Below are 19,778 nucleotides of genomic sequence, written 5' to 3'. Positions count from 1 at the left end.
CTTCCCCTGATGTCTCCTACGTGAAACACTTAGTGGCCAGGCCTCAAAGTTCATTCACTGTTTTTCATGGCCCTGTTGGAAGATTCAGATACGGGTGTGCCGCCGCTTATGAAATATATCACATTCACTTGGCGTTGGTTTTGAAGGTGAATGAGGAATTGATCAATTTTTCCTTCACGTGCTAAAGCTTTAATATGATCATGGAGGGTGATACACTTTTTGCCATTATGGCCGTTATATTCGTGGTAGCAGCAAAACACACTCGTGTTCTTCATGGACTTGAAATCATGCTGCCTCAGTTTTGGCTTTGGTATCAAGTGAGCTATACTGGGGTAAATGGCCGCGCATGTGGCGTTCAAAGGTGTGTACATCTCATACCTCGGGGTAGGGCCTGTCTTAACACGTGTTTGGCCCACTGCGTTGACTGCCTGAGGGCGGGCATTATCATGGCGATACCCTTGGTTATCACGATAGTGCCCCTTACTCTTCTTACTAAAATAAGACTGGTGAGGATGAAAATCTTTCATCTTGCCCTGAGGTTGATATGTTGAGAGACAAACAGTTTCCTCAATTCTTCAAATAAGTCTATCGTCTCAGGTGAAAGACAACAATACCAGTTTAGAGCTCCACCAGAAAGGGTAAAGAGGAAGATGAGACATCGCTCTTCATTAGTATGCATCTGGTATACCATAGTGGACTCAAAGAGATTAAGGTGTTCAATCAGATTCTCCCTTCCAGTGTAGAGTTGTAAGCCGAGTTTCTGTTTTGTCTTCACTTGAAGAAGGTGTTGAAGATCCTCCTTGTAAGAGAACCAGGCCTTAGTTGGTTCCAATCAGGTTTCTCAGCTTGACGTTCATCCTTCAACTTGTTTACTTCCTCGAAAAGCTGAAGGACAATGAGGTCCTGAGTGGAGTCTTGTACTATTAGAGTTTTCTTTTGTAAGTCTCCATTGCCACTTAAAAGTATGAAAGTTTGATCAAGAGCATGTGATTTTTCCTTGGACTCGCCGTATTGACTTCTAGAGCGAGTCTGTCTGAATACTTCCGAGTCCCATGTACCTTCATGTTCTTCTGGGACCTGTCGCTCATTCCCTAGATTGATAGCTGGCCTGGGTCGTGGGAGGGGACCAAGTGTTTCAGAAACCCTTGGGTCATTGATCTTTAAGCTTATGTGGATGGAATTCTCTCGACGTTATCTCAGGAAGTCTCGACAGTCACGATAAACGACTTTCGATCCTTCCGTTCCCTCTGCAAGGAAATGCCTTCCTCCACTTCTCTTGCTTCGGGTCGAAGCAACTGGGTTGAGAGAAGTTTCACGTTGATCAACACATTGATGATTAGCTTGCTCCTCATTAAAAACAATCATGTTGAAGATCGGTGACCCTCCGTGTTGGAGGGCACCTTGTTGATGGTTGACTTCCACAGGGGCGATGAGTTCGTGCGTTTGAGTATGTTTAGCCTCATGAAGCATCTCGAAGAGCTTCTCATACTATTCCTGGAGGACCTCATTCTTCATTGATATCCTGTTGTTCTGAGCCTCCATCTCTTCGACTTTAGCTTGAAGAGCAAATTTCTTTCGTTTCTTCTTTCGCTGCCTTACACTAAGCGCGAGGGGGTGTCGTTCTGTGTGTTGTGGCTTCCTTCGCTCCCCATGTTGGAAAGGAATGCCTGGTCAAAAGAGAGTGTACGAATGGTAGAAACCAACTTGACAAAGCTAAAGAGAGTAGGAATAAGTGTGTTTCCCACAGACGGCGCCAAATGTTGATGCACAAAATCAGCGAAGACTTTGGTACAACAGAAAGTGTCAAGTTTGTAACCTTCGCCAGATTGCTCTGGTCACTACTGTGGATAAGTATGTAAAGATATAAAGACAGGAAAGCAAACACAAGATGTACGTGGTTCACCCAGATTGGCTACGTCCACGAAGTAGAGGAGTTCGTATTAATTGTGAAGTGTTTACACAAATACATAGGTTCAAGCTCTCCTTTAGTGAGTTCTAGTGAATAGTTTAGTACAAATGACATTAGGGATTATTGTGGGAAAATGATCCCCTTTTATAGAAAAGAGTTTCTATTTTTGTTTTGACATTGACACGTGTCGTATTGTGATTGACCTCTAATATCGATACATATTGCGCTGTGATTGGCCTCTGATATCGACATGTGTCGAGTAGTGATTGGCCTCCTAGTTGGAGGGAAACTCTTGTGGGTCATTGACGGTATACTGTTGATCGGTGTTCAGTAGTTTCGGGATTGGTCAAGTATGGTACAAACAAAATCAAATACCAGTTTGAAACGAACATATATATGTTGGAAAAAAGAACGAACACATATACTAGCTCTAGGAAATCTCCTTCCTTTGGAATCCAATCAATTGAAAAATTCAAATTTTGGATAACATATGTAGTGTCATATTTCACACATATTGATAACTTGTTTGGAAGTAATTTTAAAATAACTAAAATGTTTTTAAATCACTAAAAACGTTTCAGACCATTTTTGACAAAAAATTTGAAAGTGTTTTTGTGATAAAAAAACCACTTGCATTTCTATTAAATATTTCATACCATAAGTGCTTTACAAGGAAGCATTTTCAAATGGGCTATAAGTCTTCAACACAATTCTTGTCAACTAATTTCCACTTAGGTTCGCAATCAAGGCATGATTTCATATAAGAAATGACAAAGGAACTTGCAAGCTCAGAGTTTTGGACTGCAGCTGATCTTTCAATGGCCAAAGAGTTTTGGTGGGAATAGCTAAAAATAGACCGAAGGTCCTGAGGGATTTGAGCAAAAAAATTGGGAGTTAGCAAAGGAGTGGAAGCCAAACTATTTGTCCCACACCCGCCACAGGGGCAAAGAATTATCTACCTTCGCTCATATAAAATATTGTAGGCTGCGGAAGACTAAAGTACGGAACCATGCATTGAGCACAAAGTGTAATTATTCTTTCGCCTTTTACTAAAGAATACCGTGTGCTCGTCACTTTAAGTGGTATACGTCTATTTTTGAAGGACGCATCTCCGTGGGTGCATCTAAATCTCAGCATTTAAATTGTAAAAGTTCAGCTTGTATTTTCCTTAGCTGTTACCCTTTATGCCCTGGAACTAAACAGTTGTCTTGTCCTTGAAAATTTAGAGTAATCTCCATAGGTCATACAAGCCAAATATCACTTGTTAAAGTGGAGGAAAACGAGGTGTGCTGCTGCTGAGGTTGGAATATGTAGTGTTTTCTTATTTTTATTACAAGTGATATTCTGGAGGAAAGAAACCGGTAGTCAATGGCTTGCTTTGCTGTGGAGCTGGGTGTATACCGCCACGTCAATGAACGCTGGCGGCATGCTTAACACATGCAAGGCGGACATGAAGTGGTGTTTCCAGTGGCGGTTTTCTCTAACTATGAGAGTAATGTACTACTTGTGGTAAATGTAGTACTAGCAAAGGGAATACAAATATATCAAAAAGAGAGTTTGCTAGCAAAGGAAATACTGATATAGATCATGGCCTCACATCTAGAAAATTAATGAACTCTTATTTTTATTTAAAAAAAAAAAAAAAAAAAGCCCTGGAACACCTGATCGATCAGGGTTTATTTATGAGATACATCCAGACTACAGGGCTTGAAATACTTCATACAAACTTCAAACAACCACACTTCTCCACAAGGTAAAAGAAAAACGCAAACTTATTAAGTGCTGAAAAATCAAACAACTAACAAAATGTTATTCTTACCGCATTTTTCATACCAAATATTTTACCATTTTTCTAAAAGAGATGAGACCCATATGAGTTGGTGGGTCCTACTTCTATTAGAGAAATGATACAAATGTAATATGAAAAATGTTGTAAGTGTAGCATTACTCAATAACTAATAGGGACATGTCAAACCTAACAAAGCCTAGATCATCATCATGTATCCAGCCATACTTCTCCATGAACGGACTGACTTGGTTTAGATCCCTAGGGTAACTATCTATGCAGTCTTTCCACACATTGACATCATCCAAGTCCTTCATCACTTCCCACACAATATTGTTGCACTTAAAACCAGCTCCAAATCCACTCATCAGAATCCTGTTCCCCTTCTTAAGCCTCTTCTTTGCCTCCATGTATCCCAAAGCGTACCAAAATCCGGCCCCCGATGTGTTTCCGAACCGGTGAAGTGCCATTCTTGACGGCTCAACATCATAATCACTTAGCCCTAAGCTCTTCCCAATCCCATCTATGATTGCTCTTCCACCAGGGTGAATACAGAAGTGCTCTATTCCTGTCTTGAGATTCAACCGTAGTCCCCCATCTGCTTTTGGCTTTTGGCTTATAATACTAGTTCTAATATTGTTAAACCTAGAGGCCACCAGATACCTAAGTATTTCTCTTAGTGGAAGTATTTTTGGTGCTAGAACTTGGAGGTTCTTTGTAAAACCCTGAGTTGCTGCTTTTACTAGGTATTTGGTAAGGCGGAAACCTCGATTGCCACTCTCATCTTCTACCTGTATGCAACAGTTATATGCTTCGTCGTTCGAGCCGGTGTGCATTCGTACCAAATGATTTAATTTCAGCTTGGCTTGGTGCTTTAGGCTTCGGTTGTTCGTGAGCAGCATCGCGCACCCTCCCGAGCGGAAGAGACAGTTTGTGAGCATCATGGATTTTTCTACCCCGCAATACCAATGAGGAGCCAACGATTCCGTGCTTACAACGATGGCATTCGCATTCTTGTGTGACTTGAACAAGTTTTGTACAACGTCAATGGCAATGAGGCTCGCACTGCAGCCCATTCCCGAGAGGTTGAAGCTCTTGATGTCGTCCCTCATCTTGTAACGATTCACTATACGTGAAGATAGGGAGGGTGCAGGGGAGAACATCGACACATTGACGACAAGAATGTCGATTTGCGACGGAGAAATTGAGGTAGCCCGAGCGAAAAGCTTATCCAGTGCGTCAAAGATGATGCCATCCATCTCCGCAAGTTCATCTTCTCGGGTTGCAGTTTCTTCTCGGCCTTGGATGATGTTTCTTGCGCAGTAAGTTTCCTCGCCAATGCCCGAATGGGTAATAGTTTTCAAGAGAAACCTGAATTCTTCCAGTCCCAGATTCCTGTTCCGCGATACGATTTTCACGCATGAATCAGCGCTGAGCTTCATGTCGTCTGGTGGCATATGGCACTCGTAGGCCAGCAGATAGCATGCCTGGTCTCTCCTTCTGAGAAGTAACTTGCAGAGGCAGGAGAAACCATAGAAAAGAGCCAGCAAACACGTTGCCATCAAGATCCCCATGAGAGAGAGAGAGAGAGAGAGAGAGTTTAGAATTGGGAAGTGTCAAATGATCAGTTGCATGTATGCAGCTTTAACGATATCTTTCTCTTATAAATAGATGTTTAAGAGAGCTGGAGTATAATATAGTAGGCCTCATTAAGATGTATAGTTAGGTAGCAGTTTGGCCAACCACTAATAATAATTACCGAACCCTGTTCCGGCACTGAAAAATGTCTCATATACAAGTTGTCGTGTGGAAGCTTTCTCCACTCGAATATTGTGTGGACTAGTCGTCTTTTTTTCATTGAACAAGGTATTTTTCTTATCATTTTTTTTAACAAATTAAGGGATTGAACAATGCATGGGATATGTCTTCTTCATGAAAACTTGGCTCGGGACTTGCAATTTTAATCATGGAGCTATGTCGTACTTTTGACAAAAAAAAAAAAAATGAAAACTTAAATAAAATTAAGTATTGCATATAAGTTTTTTTTTTATTATTAATTTTATTATTAATTTTATTATTATTAAGGTGAAGGGAAGAGTTTCAAATTATAATAGTAATTAATTGGAAACGAGAATTTTGAACCTGAGAGATATGAATTGAAACTCAACACTATCAAATTGAGATATTGTGCCACATGCAAATTTGTCGACACCGAATCGGAAAAGTTGGAAATTGTCTCTCAATATAAAGGGGTAAAATAGAGAGTATATCTGAAAATCGGCTGAGGCTTTGTTTGGTACTAAAGTAGGAGCTGAACCTGGAAGTACAGTATGATTCTCATAAGTCTACAACAATATCAAATGGAGGTCCAAGTTTTTGTATGTTGACTGCTGGATTGGACTGAACCTATTAGTCATAAAAAAGTGCGGTAACGCTCGGCGTCCCACACCGACAGCAACAGCAGCTCTAGCCAGTGTAGCTAGTATACAACCAACGCAGCGTCCCTCTTCCAAACTCACAGAGCCATGCGTTGAGCACAAAACGAACTATTTTTTCGCTTTTTACTAAAGAATATCGTGTACTTATCATTTTAAGTGGCATACGTTTATTTTTGAAGGGGTGTACTTCTGTGGAGGTCCCTTACAATTTTAGTTTGAAATCATTATTTTTGTGACTTTAAAAGTCAATCAAGGCTGCCATTGCATCATCTTTTCTTTGCCGCTGCAAAGTCAACGAGTGTCATAATTTTAAGCGGCAACGCTCTTTAGGCCCAATTTGTCATTATATTCACATGCGGCTGTATTTTGCCCAATATGTCATAATTTTGGCCCAATGTGTCATAATTTTAACCAGCGAAGCTCTTTCGGCCGTATTTTGGCCCAATATGTCATTACTTTTGGCCCAATGTGTCATAATTTTTACCACCGGAGCTCTTTCGGCCTAATGTGTAGTCTGGCATGGGTCTAAAAATAAAAAATAAATAAATAAATTGCATCATCCATTGACCGATAAATGTTTGTCTTGTTGCACTAAAAAGTGGCATGAGAGTACTACTTTTTTGGGAAGTGAGGATCTTCGTTGGATTCTCTTTGTAAGGATTTTGGAGATTCTCAAATTACATTAATTTATCGTATATTATGCGGTCAGAAATCATTGTAAACATTTTTATTTAAAATTAAATATAAATATTATCTGACAAAAACTAACTGTACGATGTAGGAGATCCACAGTATTCTCACAAATAGGATCCAGCGACGATGCTCTCTCTCTTTTTGGTGCCTTTAAAATTGTAGTATAGATTCTTTTTATTCGATACTCCTAAATAATAATGTATGAGTATTTTTAATAGAGAGAAGCAAATCTGAAATGTAAAGAAACTTTTTACATTTTCCTAAGACGTATAAGTACACCAACTGGCATGGAGATGTAAACTCGGGATCCATTTAATTTTATCTTTTTGTTTGGAGGGGCTCACATCCAAAGATTAAAAATAAATGCAAAACTGCAATTTTGTTTATATTTTCCGGTCAAGATGAGATTTTATATATAGAACTAACTGGCTAACCTTAAATGTACAATTTTCATTGTAAAGGATTTTGCGTCTCTCAGTAGAGATGCCCTAAAATGCGTAGTGCCATGTGTGGCTAAGGTTAAAATTTGTTGATTGCCACGTACTATGGTTTAGTGGTATTCCTCTTCAAGTGAGAGATTTTAGGTTCGATTCTCGCCAAAAACGAATTTGAACCACATTATTGCTAGCTCATTGTGAGGCTTAGCCCACTCTCTCATCCCTTAGTGTGGATAATATCGTTTGTTAATAAATAAAAAAAATTTTAATCCCGTTGACTTTGATTGGCTCAGATGATATCCCTAGAAAGAATCAGTCACATAAATTACGTAAGTTGAAGAATAAATCATATAAGTTGAGGAAATTTTTTTACTTTCGTAGATTGAAAAAAATAAATTATAGTCCCGAAAAGCTAAGAAAAGTAAAAAACTAAATTCCGATGAGAGATATTGTAAGACACATAAAATTGAGAGAAATTGTAAGAAGAAATAACCCAAGCATATGATGCAACTTTCCACACTATCGCTTGTATAAAAAGAAAAAATTTAATGCGACTTCATGTGTTGTAAAATTTTTGCACAAACATGTTATGGATTAAAAACAAAAAAAAACGTAAAAGCAATGAGCCACTATATGATTAACAAGGAGAACTGAGATCTGAAATTGATGACACCTACTAGTAGAACACACAGTTTGTGAACATCGGGGAATGACACTGTTCTCATAAGAAGCCAAAGGCTAATTTCATATAAGGTAAGACATTGACAAAGGTAACTACCAAACTAAGAGTTATGGTCCTGGTCGGGAATTGGAAATGGTCGAAAATTCTACAGTACTTTGGAGTATTGTATATTCGATAGTTTTTAACCATTTAGATTTTGTAGTTGTATTTTTAACTAAGGACTTAAAGATTCAAAACTCCAGAATACAGTAAAAAATCTTGAAATTGGTTTCTTCAACCATTAAGAGTTTCGGTGGGGAATATGGGTTCTTCATGGTGGAATTGGAAATTTACTCATGGAGCTTTAGTTGCTTGAAAGATGTTGGAAATTGTTCAAAAGAGTCGAAATCTAAAGAATGTCATCGCACAAGTCATCTGCTCGTGGAAGATGGTTTGGTGCCATTGGGCATCAAAGAGTGGGGCCTGAAACGCTGGTATGGGTTTTGGTAAGTCCCACACCGCCTAGTGGAAAAGAAACAGCTAGCCCGGGGGTATAAAAGACAGCAGCATCCGGATGTCAAAACCACGGAGCCATTCGTCGAGCACAAAGCGAACTATTCTTTCGCCTTTTACTAAAGAATACCGTGTGCTCGTCGTCACAAGTGGCATACGCTTATTTTTGAAGGGTTGCACCTTTGTGGGTGACCCTAAAATTTCAGTTAACAAATTGTGGAATTTTCTATTGTTTTATCTAATTGATTGATATGTAAATTCTTATTTTGCACGAGAGTGATGAAACTCCGTTACTTTAGCTGTCTCCACGACACTTGACTTACACTCAGCGGGATGAATGCTCTCACTTACTTGAGCCCCATACTCGTCCCACCTCATCCGGTCTCTGAGGTTTAGGAAGCTCGATCAACCCTTCCTCTAATAAAGATTTGAAGAAATCTTCAACATCATCATTTCTAAATGAATATTCTTTTGGTTTGTGTTCTTTTAGGTTTTAAAGACACTTAAGACTTTGTGACTTACACCCTAATTTTGGTTTTGGGAAAATTGCTCAAATAATGCCAAAACTCTTGAATTTAATATAAATAATCATCTGAAACATCATGTTATGTCGCAAATTGGCACCACCAAAATTCACTAGCCCTTTTTATAATGTACTCTAGTCATCTATTGCGACTAGAGTACTCAAAAACAATTCTTCTATCGACATACACTATTACCAACAAAACTACATATGTTTGTGCAGCTTCTTGTTTATCTCAAAAAGCTCAACACTCTCATCCTAGTAGAGTAAAATGTCGAGAATTTTTGCTTGTCTAGCACCACATTTGACAAAAATCCATATGGAAGTTGAAATGCGTCCAATTGCAACACTATATTTCCCTTTGATTTTTTTTTAAACCTAAAAGTCATAGTATCATTTAACCCGTTTCTATGTGAAATTTTTTCTTTCTCAATCTAATCTCAAGCGTCCATGGTTGATCGAACGGTGTTAAAACGCAGCGCACCTAAGTAGTCAAGATTTCTAATTCTAGTATACTTTTGGATTCTTTATACATTGAGATTTTTAGTCGTCAAACTTTTTATTAATCTTTCTATGAATAAGTTATATTGTCAAAACTTCCAGTACATAAGATATACTTAAACATAATAAAATTTTCATAAAATATCATCGTTGAAGAACAACTTGCATAGCACAGGACCGCCACATAGTGTCATGGGCCAATGAAATAAGAACACATGGACACAAATTTCATTGACACATAACACTACCATAGTGGTGTACCAGTACATTGTAAAATTACCTCTTGAAGAGCTTTCACAAGCGGATAGGGTTTATCTTCAATAATCTAGTAGTTTGGCTTTTTATTTATTGTATTAATAAAAAAAAGAAAATAATATTTCCTCATTTTAATCATGACTGCTCATTTTTTGTAAGAACATATAATTTGAACTATTGTAGAAAAATTAAAGTATGCATATAAGTTCGAGAAAGGAGCCTCTCGTACAAGCAATAGACAAGTGTGGAAATGAAAGACCCACAAACCAAAAATTCCATGAAAAAATGTCTAGCAAAAGCCAAAAAATTGATTGGACAATGATTGTCTGCCCTCCTACTTTCGGTGACCTCCCGTGCCCTCCTGTTTTGTGTGGTCACGGTTAAGCCACGTCAACATTTTATATTATTTTTTTTATAGAGATAATAAGACAAAAATGAATAGTAATATAAAATGTTGACGTGGTTTAACCGTAACCACACAAACAGGAGGGCACGGAAGGGCACCGGATGTGGAAGGGCGGACAATCCTTGTCCAAACTATTAATCAAACTCAACTATTACTAATGCCTGTGAAGCTTCCTTAGTCACTTCAAATATTAACATCCAAATATTCTAATTTGTTTTTAATAAATGATATTATCTATGTTAAAGGAGAATGAACTTCGCTTCATAATGGACTAGTAATAATGTGGTTCAAATTTATCTTTCACGAAAATCGAACCTAAGACCTCTTACTTGCAAGTGAAAAAGAATACTACTAAACCGTAGTATTAAGTGGTAAATATTTTAACTTTTTGCTTTGTGTGAAATAAATTCACATATCCTCTTAAGTCATGGACCCATACACATTTGCCACTCTGCAAGTGCGTTAAGCATCTAAAGCCCTTTGCCATTCATAACCCATTATTAGCTTCAGATCAAACCATAGGTCCAGTTAGAGTAATGTTGCACTTACAATATATTTGTATCATCATTTTTATTATCATTATAAGGTAGAGCTCACTAACACATGTGGCTCCCATCTCTATTAGAGATAATTGAAATGATGGTGCAAATTTGTAGTAAAAGTAGAATTTTTGGTCCGGTTATAGTGCTACATCTTAATCAATGATATGAGATTCAAAAATGCTACTCTTATTATATATTTATATCATCCCTCTAATAGATATGAGATCGTAATGTGTTGGTGAATCATACTTCTATTACATAGATAATACAAATATACAGTAAGCGTAGTGACTTTTGAGTTTTATATAAGATTTAATTGTTGTAAAGATTCATTAAATTTTTATATGAATCTAGCTGTTGATTTTTCAGATTACTTAGTACCAAAATAAAATTACAAACTAGGATTTTTCATCTTAATATTTCGGTGTTCATGATTTATCATCACACTTTACTATTTGTTGCAATTCGTACACAATAGTTTGTTAACTTTTCGAGACAAAACCGCACATGAGCGACTTATATGAAAAAAGATTTAGACTTTTTCTTTTGGGGAAGAAAAGATTTAGAATTTCAAATGTGCCTCACATGCTCGTTCTATGTAAAAAGTATTGAATTAAGTCAATCATTGACAGTATCTTTGAATTGGTAACTAATAAGCTACTATCTTTCTATATAAAGCCAAGGTCCAATAAACAGTGTTTTTTGGTGTCACAAACTTCATCAAAAAAATTAGACAAAAACACCTTTCAAACAAAAAACTTCAAAAGCAATCCAAAATAATGCATCAAATGTGACAGAGGTATTTTCATCATTTTAATAGTGTTTTTTTAATAATTAATTTTTTTGTACAATTTTTTTTAATAATTAGTACCTCACAATAGACTAGAAATAATGTGAATCAATCAGTTGTTCATTAAATATTATTTTCTCTATTTTTAAACACGTTCAAAACATCTTAAGAGGTGTGTAATGCCGGTTATAAAAAAAGTTTTTCACATTCTGATAATAATGTGATTAAATTAGTTGTTAAATGATTGTTTTTTTTTCTTTTGAACAAACGATATTATCTACACTAAGGGGAAGGAGGTGAGTTTAGCCTCACAATGAGCTAGAATAATGTGATTCAATCAGTTGTTTATTAAATATTATTTTCTTTATTCTTAATATAAATTCAATAGAGGTCGATTTTATTATGTGGATTCAACTGCTTTAATTGGTTTATGAGGGGTTTCTTCTAGTATGATCTAAGATTATTCATTTCCTTCAAATATTTGTCTTTCTTTTTGTCAATTTAAGCATATAAATACATTTAAAAAGTGTAAGTCACGTGTAGCATGCCATGATTCAAAAAAATATCTTCTGCATGCGCTCACATGCGTGCAAGAAGGCTAGTAGTTACATCATGACAACTTGAATTACATGAATTATTGTACAACTTTACTCAAACTACATAGATAAAATTTAGGGTAAATGACTGTTTACTACCCTCATATTTCGTGGTTTTCAACATTTAGTACATCAAGTTTTTTTCGTCCCAGAGTCATACCTAAAGTATTAATTTTGGGACAGTCTTATACATCCATTAGTCAAACTGTTAATTCTCCCGTTAAGTGATGACATGGCTCCCATGTGGACAATGACTGGGCACCACGTGTCATTAAAAATATTAAAATAATTAATTAAATTAAAAAAAAATAAAAATAAAAAAACCCTTCCCTTCTCTCCCCGCCCCCAACCCACTGAAGATGAAGAAGAAGACGGAGGAAGAATAAAAATAAAAAAAAACCAAAGAAGAAGGAAGAACATAAAAAATTAAAAATTAAAAAAAAAAACCCTAAGAAGAAGAAGAAGAAGAAGAAGAAGGAGGAGGAGGAGGAGAAGAACCCAAAAAAAAAAAAAAAAAAAAAAAAAAAAAAAAAAAAGGAAAAACCGAAGAAGGAGGAAGAAAAAAAAAACCGAAGAAGAAGAAGAAAAACCGAATCTGCAACCCAGAAGAAGAAAAAGAAGGAGGAAGAAGCCTTCCCCTCCGCCGGCGGTCCCCAACCCAGGAGAAAAAGAAGAAAAAAAAAAGAGAAAAACCGAATCTACAAAAGAAGAAGAAGAATGAAGGAAGAAGAAGAAAAAAAAAAAAAAACAGCCCAAACCCAATTCGTCCCCTCCCCCGCCCTGCTACCGCGAACGCAAACCCAAACCATGAACTCCATATATTTTGGGATTTTCAGTGTGGGTGAATTTCGAAAATACTTTGAGATGGGGAGTTTGAGTTTGAGATTATTTTTGGACTGATTCTGTGGTAGATCTCCATTAATCTAGAAATGACGAACTGGGTTTTTTTTTTTCCTTCTTCTTCTTCTAGGTTCTTGTTCTGGGTTGAGGGCACGGGGGGAGAAGGGTTGGGTGTGGAGGGAGGGTGGGTATGGGTTGCAGAGTAGAGAAGGGAGGGTGGTGGTGCAGGTGTAGAAGAAAGAAGGGAGGGAAGGAGTGGGGTTGCAGAATAGGGAAGGGAGGGAGAAGGTGCGGGGAAGACGAAGAGGTAGGTGATGGGAGGGTGGGCACGGGTGGGATTGGGTGGGATTTGGGGTAGATGAAGGTTTTTTAATTTATTTATTTTTTATTTTATTTTATTTTATTATATATATATTTTTTATTTTATAAATAATTTATTTTTAATTTCCACGTGGATGACACGTGGTGTCCATTCATTGTTCACATGGGCGTCACGTCACAGTTAACGAGAGACTTAACAGTTTGACTAACGGATGTATTAAGATTGTCCCAAAATTTACACTTTAGGTATGACTCTGGGACGAAAAAAACTTGATGCACTAAATGTTGAAAACCACGAAACATGAGAGTAGTAAACAGTCTTTTACCCTAAAATTTAAATATTAACATTCTTTTTGTTTGTAACAATGCAATATTATTTACTATTCTTATTCACGAGAAAGCAGATTTGAATTTTTGTGCATAAAGAGTTCGTTATCCTAACCAAGTGTCATGATAAAACCTCTCTTTAATCGGAGATACCAAGTGACTAGTGTTTCTTTAAAATTTAAACCAAAAGAAAATTCAATCTTTAAAAAATAAAATAAAAAAACTTGATTCTTTGTATGTAAGAAGTCATTGTTCTCGCAGACGATCGTTGTTTGATACTAGTATTAATTAAGTTATTTTTGTACATGTAGTTGACTATAATTTTGCAAGTAAAAAGTGAAAAAAAATTGTAGCAATTGTCCCTCAATTTTAACCCAATTGAAATAATGGTTCCTAGACTAAAAATCTGTAACCATTGGTCCCTTAACTCGTTAAAACGCGCAACTATGGTCTTTTTCCTCAACTCTATTAGAACGTCTATCAAAATAAATCATGTGTCATGCATGTAAGGCTGAATCAAGAGGCAAATATGAAAAACCAAATGAAAAAAATTGTAGCAATGGTCCCTCAACTTTAACCCAAATAGAGAAATGATCCTTCAATTTTAACCCAATAAGATCAAAGATCCCTCAACTTTAACCCAATTGTTGCAATAATCCTTCCAACATGACTCATTTTGATGAAATTTTGATGGGATTGACGAAAATGATCATAAATACACGTTTTGATGAGTTAAGGGATTGACGAAAATGATCATAAATACACGTTCCTCAACTCTATTAGAACGTCTCTCATTGTGAAAATCCTCCCTTCTTGTTTTTCTCCTCCTTGTTGCAGGCCCTAGCTATGGCTAGGGTTGGTGGCAATCCTTTTCTCTTTCTTTTTCTTTTTCCTTTTTCTTTTCTTCTCTTGCAGCTTCTTTTTCCCTTGTCTTTTGGTTTAATCGTCCCTTTCCTCCAACCTATTCTGCATATGCTTTTATTGTGCTTAGCCCCTACTTCCATTATCCACTTTCTTCCACCTCTAATCCACTCCCTTTCCTTAGCAATCGATTCCATCCTACATCGATCTCGCAATCTTGTTTGTTACCCGCTTTTCTTCATTGCGATTTCTTGTAGTTAAAAAGCGATTTTTCATGGTTCTTCGGGAAAGTGTGTAGAGCTTCAACTCAGGTGTTTACACTACCTCCTTCCCTGATTGGTTTCTTTCAATGTGCGGTGGTAAATGATGTGGTGCTCATCGAAGGAGTTCGGAGTCTTCCTTTCAGCCTTTTTTGGGGCTCTGCATGTTTTGATTTCTATTGATTGCAGGAGACTCTGGTTTCAAATGGCTAGAAAGCAACGGTCCGGAGGTGGCACTGGTTACAAGCTGCTAGGTTCTTCCAATGTTTTTTCTGTGTTGGGCTCAAAAGTCTGTTTTTGGGCTTTTCTTTTTGTTTCCTTTGGTGGGCCATATTTTGACTATGCATATTGTTGTTGCGCCTCTTCTCTTGTAATTATCTTGTGTTGGTATGAAATTACTTTTCTCTCCAAAAAAAAATATATATATATATATATATTAATGCGACTTCATGTGTCATAAATTTTTTGTACAAACATGTTATGGATTAAAAACAAAAAAAAAACGTAAAAGCAAAGAGCCACTATATGATTAACAAGCTTTGGAGAACTGAGATCTAAAATTGATGACACCTACTAGTAGAACACATAGTTTGTGAACATCGGGGAATGACACTGTTCTCATAAGAAGCCAAAGGCTAATTTCATATAAGGCAAGACATTGACAAAGGTAACTACCAAACTAAGAGTTATGGTCATGGTCGAGAATTGGAAATGGTCGAAAATTCTACAGTACTCTGGAGTATCATATATTCGATAGTTTTTAACCGTTTAGATTTTGTAGTTGTATCTTTAACTAAGGATTTAAGGATTCAAAACTCCAGAATACAGTAAAAAAATCTTGAAATTGGTTTCTTCAACCATTAAGAGTTTCGGTTGGGAATATGGGTTCTTCATGGTGGAATTGGAAATTTACTCATGGAGCTTTAGTTGCTTGAAAGATGTAGGAAATTGTTCAAAAGAGTAGAAATCTAAAGTATGTCATCGCACAAGTCATCTGCTCATGGAAGATGGTTTGGTGCCATTGGGCATCAAAGAGTAGGGGCTGAAACGCTGGTATGGGTTTTGGTAAGTCCCACACCGCCTAGTGGAAAAGAAACAGCTAGCCCAGGGGTATAAAAGATAGCAGCATCCGGATGTCAAACCCACGGAGCCATGCGTCGAATACAAAGCGAACTATTCTTTCGCCTTTTACTAAAGAATACCGTGTGCTTGTCGCCACAAGTGGCATACGCTTATTTTTGAAGGGTTGCACCTTTGTGGGTGACCCTAAAATTTCAGTTAACAAATTGTGGAATTTTCTGTTGTTTATCTAATTGATTGAGATGTAAATTCTTATTTTGCACGAGAGTGATGCAACTCCGTTACTTTAGCTGTTTCCACAGCACTTGACTTGCACACAGCGGGATGAATGCTCTCACTTACTTGAGCCCCCTCATCCGGTCTCTGAAGTTTAGGAAGCTCATCCGGTCTCTGAGGTTTAGGAAGCTCGATCAACCAATCCTCTAATAAAGATGTGAAGAAATCTTCAACATCATCATTTCTAAATGAATATTCTTTTGGTTTGTGTTCTTTTAGGATTTTAAAGACACTTAAGACTTTGTGACTTACACCCTAATTTTGGTTTTGGGAAAATTGCTCAAATAATGCCAAAACTCTTGAATTTAATATAAATAACCCTCTGAAACAGCATGTTATGTCGCAAATTGGCACCACCAAAATTCACTAGCCCTTTTTATAATGTACTCTAGTCATCTATTGCGACTAGAGTACTTAAAAACAATTATTCTATCAACATACACTATTACCAACAAAACTACATACGTTTGTGCAGCTTCTTGTTTATCTCAAAAAGCTCAACACTCTCATCCTAGTGGAGTAAAATGTCGAGAATTTTTGCTTGTCACGCACCACATTTGACAAAAATCCATATGGAAGTAGAAATGCATCAAATTGCAACACTATATTTCCCTTTGATTTTTTTTAAACCTAAAAGTCATGGTATCATTTAACCCGTTTCTACGTGAAATTTTTTCTCTCTCAATCTAATCTCAAGCGTCCATGGTTGATCGAACGGTGTTAAAATGCAGCGCACCTAAGCAGTCAAGATTTCTAATTCTAGTATACTTTTGGATTCTTTATACATCGAAATTTTTAGTCATCAAACTTTTTATTAAGCTTTCTATGTATAAGTTATATTGTCAAAACTTCTAGTACATAAGATATACTTAAACATAATAAAATTTTCTTAAAATATCATTGTTGAAGAACAACTTACATAGCACAAGACCGCCACATAGTATCATATGCCAATAAAATAAGGACACATGGACAAAAATTTCATTGACACATAATACTACCATAATGATGTACCAGTACATTGTAAAATGACCTCTTGAAGAGCTTTCACAAGCGGATGGTGTTTATCTTCAATAATCTAGTAGTTTGGCTTTTTATTTATTAGATTAATAAAAAAATAAAAAAATAAAAATCCTCGTTTTAATCATGACTGCTCATTTTTCGTCAGGACATATAATTTGAACTATTGCAGAAAAATTAAAGTATGCATAAAAGTTCGAGAAAGGAGCCTCTCGTACAAGCAATAGACAAGTGTGGAAATGAAAGACCCACAAACCCAAAAATTCCATGGAAAAATGTCTAGCAAAAGCCAAAACTGATTAATCAAACTCAACTATTACTAATGCCTGTGAAGCTTCCTTAGTCACTTCAAATATGAGTATCCAAATATTCTATTTTTTTTTTAATAAACGATATTATCTACATTAAAAGAAAATAGATTTCGCCTCGTAATAGGCTAACAATAATGAGATTCAAATTTATCTTTGACGAAAATCGAACCTAAGACATCTCACTTACAAATGAAGAGGAATACTACTAAACCGTAGTATTAAGTGGTAAATATTTTAACTTTTTGCTTTGTGTGAAATAAATTCACTTATCCTCTTAAGTCATGGACTCATACACATTCGCCACTCTGCAAGTGCGTTAAGCATCTATAGCCCTTGCCATTCATAACCCATTATTAGCTTCAGGTCAAACCATAGGTCCAGTTAGAGTAATGTTACACTTACAATATATTTGTATCATCATTTTTACTATCTTTATAAGGTAGAGTTTACTAACACATGTAGCTCCCATCTCTATTAGAGATAATTGAAATGATGATGCAAATATGTAGTAAAAGTAGAATTTTTGGTCCAGTTATAGTGCTACATCTTAATTAGTGATATGAGCTTCAAAAATGCTACTCTTATTATATATTTATATTATCCCTCTAATAGATATGAGATCATAATGTGTTGTGGATCCTACTTCTATTACATAGATGATACAAATATATAGTAAGCGTAACATTACTTTGAGTTTTATATAAGATTTAACTGTTGTAAAGTTCATTAAATTTTTATATGAATCTAGCTGTTGATTTTTCAAACTACTTAGTACAAAAATAAAATTACAAACTAGGATTTTTTATCTTAATATTTCGGTGTTCATGATTTATCATCACACTTTACTATTTGTTGCAATTCGTACACAATAATTTGTTAACTTTTCGAGACAAAACCGCACATGAGCGACTTATATGAAAAAAGATTTAGACTTTTTCTTTTGGGGAAGAAAAGATTTAGACTTTCAAATGTGCCTCACATGCTTGTTCTATGTAAAAAGTATTGAATTAAGTCAATCATTGACACAGTATCTTTGAATTGGTAACTAATAAGCTACTATCTCTCTATATAAAGCCAAGGTTCAATGAACAGTGTTTTTTGGTGTCACAAGCTTCACCAAAAAAATTAGACAAAAATTCCTCTCAAACAAAAAACTTCAAAAGCAATTCAAAATAATGCATCAAATGTGGCAAGGGTATTTTCATCATTTTAATAGTTTTTTTAATAATTAATTTTTTTTTGTACAATTTTTTTTTTTTAATAATTAGTACCTCACAATAGACTATAAAAAATGTGATTCAATTAGTTGTTCATTAAATATTATTTTCTCTATTTTTAAACACGTTCAAAACATCTTAAGAGGCGTGTAATGCTGGTTATAAAAAAGGTTTTTCGCAAGCGGATAATAATGTGATTAAATTAGTTGTCAAATGATTTTTTTTTTTTTGAACAAACGATATTATCTATATTAAGGAGGAGAGGGTGGGCTTAGCCTCACAATGAGCTAGAATAATGTGATTCAATCAGTTGTTTATTAAATATTATTTTCTTTATTTTTAATATATATTCAATAGAAGTCGATTTTATTATGTGGATTCAGCTGTTTTAATTGGTTTATGAGAGATTTCTTCTAGTATGATCTAAGATTATTCATTTCCTTCAAATATTTGCCTTTCCTTTTTTTAATTTAAGCATATAAATACATTTAAAAAGTGTTAAGTCACGTGTAGCATGCCATGATTTAAAAAAATGTCTTTTGCATGCGCTCACGCACGTGCATGAAGGCTAGTAGTGTCACATCCCGGCCCAGGGCGGATCACTTCCCGGGCTCGCTCCACCACCGTAGCACGATATTGTCCGTTTTGGGCTTACCATTTCCTCACGATTTTGTTTTTGGGAACTCACGAGCAACTTCCCAGTGGGTCACCCATCATGGGATTGCTCTAGCCCCCTTCTCGCTTAACTTCGAAGTTCCTACAAAACCCGAAGCCAGTGAGCTCCCAGAAGGCCTCGTGCTAGATAAAGATGGAAATATACATATAAGGATCACTCCCCTGGACGATGTGGGATGTTACAAGTAGTTACATCATGACAACTTGAATTACATGAATTATTGTACAACTTTACTCATACTACATAGATAAAATTTAAATATTAACATTCTTTTTGTTTGTAACAATACAATATTATTTACTATTCTTATCCACGAGAAAGTAGATTTGAATTTTTGTGCATAAAGAGTTCGTTATCCTAACCATGTGTCATGATAAAACCTCTCTTTAATCGAAGATACCAAGCGACTAGTGTTTCTTTAAAATTTAAACCAAAAGAAAATTCAATCTTGTAAAAAAAAAATTAAAAAAAAAAAAAAAAGCTTTATTCTTTGTATGTAAGAAGTCATTATGCTCGCAGACGATCGTTGTTTGATACGA

At 35.9% G+C, this 19,778-nt stretch overlaps 3 non-coding genes and 2 pseudogenes across 3 annotated transcripts; 4 read left to right on the top strand and 1 right to left on the bottom strand.

The window, feature by feature from the left end:
- Positions 1-2,914: 2,914 nt before the first annotated feature.
- On the top strand, positions 2,915-3,032 carry LOC137735785 (U5 spliceosomal RNA). Its single transcript, XR_011068694.1, has one exon. It is a non-coding gene; the product is annotated as a U5 spliceosomal RNA (small nuclear RNA).
- Positions 3,033-3,516: 484 nt separating this feature from the next.
- On the bottom strand, positions 3,517-5,309 carry LOC137733167 (3-ketoacyl-CoA synthase 19 pseudogene; annotated as a pseudogene).
- Positions 5,310-6,216: 907 nt separating this feature from the next.
- LOC137735787 (U5 spliceosomal RNA) lies at positions 6,217-6,324 on the top strand (annotated as a pseudogene).
- A 2,189-nt stretch (positions 6,325-8,513) lies between these two features.
- On the top strand, positions 8,514-8,631 carry LOC137735782 (U5 spliceosomal RNA). The gene has a single exon (XR_011068691.2). It is a non-coding gene; the product is annotated as a U5 spliceosomal RNA (small nuclear RNA).
- Positions 8,632-15,807: 7,176 nt separating this feature from the next.
- LOC137735783 (U5 spliceosomal RNA) lies at positions 15,808-15,925 on the top strand. The gene has a single exon (XR_011068692.2). It is a non-coding gene; the product is annotated as a U5 spliceosomal RNA (small nuclear RNA).
- The last annotated feature ends 3,853 nt before the right edge of the window (positions 15,926-19,778 follow it).

This window comes from Pyrus communis, chromosome 7, assembly GCF_041283825.1.
Source record: "Pyrus communis isolate YQ-2024b chromosome 7, ASM4128382v1, whole genome shotgun sequence".
NCBI classification, from domain to species: Eukaryota; Viridiplantae; Streptophyta; class Magnoliopsida; order Rosales; family Rosaceae; genus Pyrus; species Pyrus communis.
This window is presented reverse-complemented; position numbering and strand designations above follow the sequence as displayed.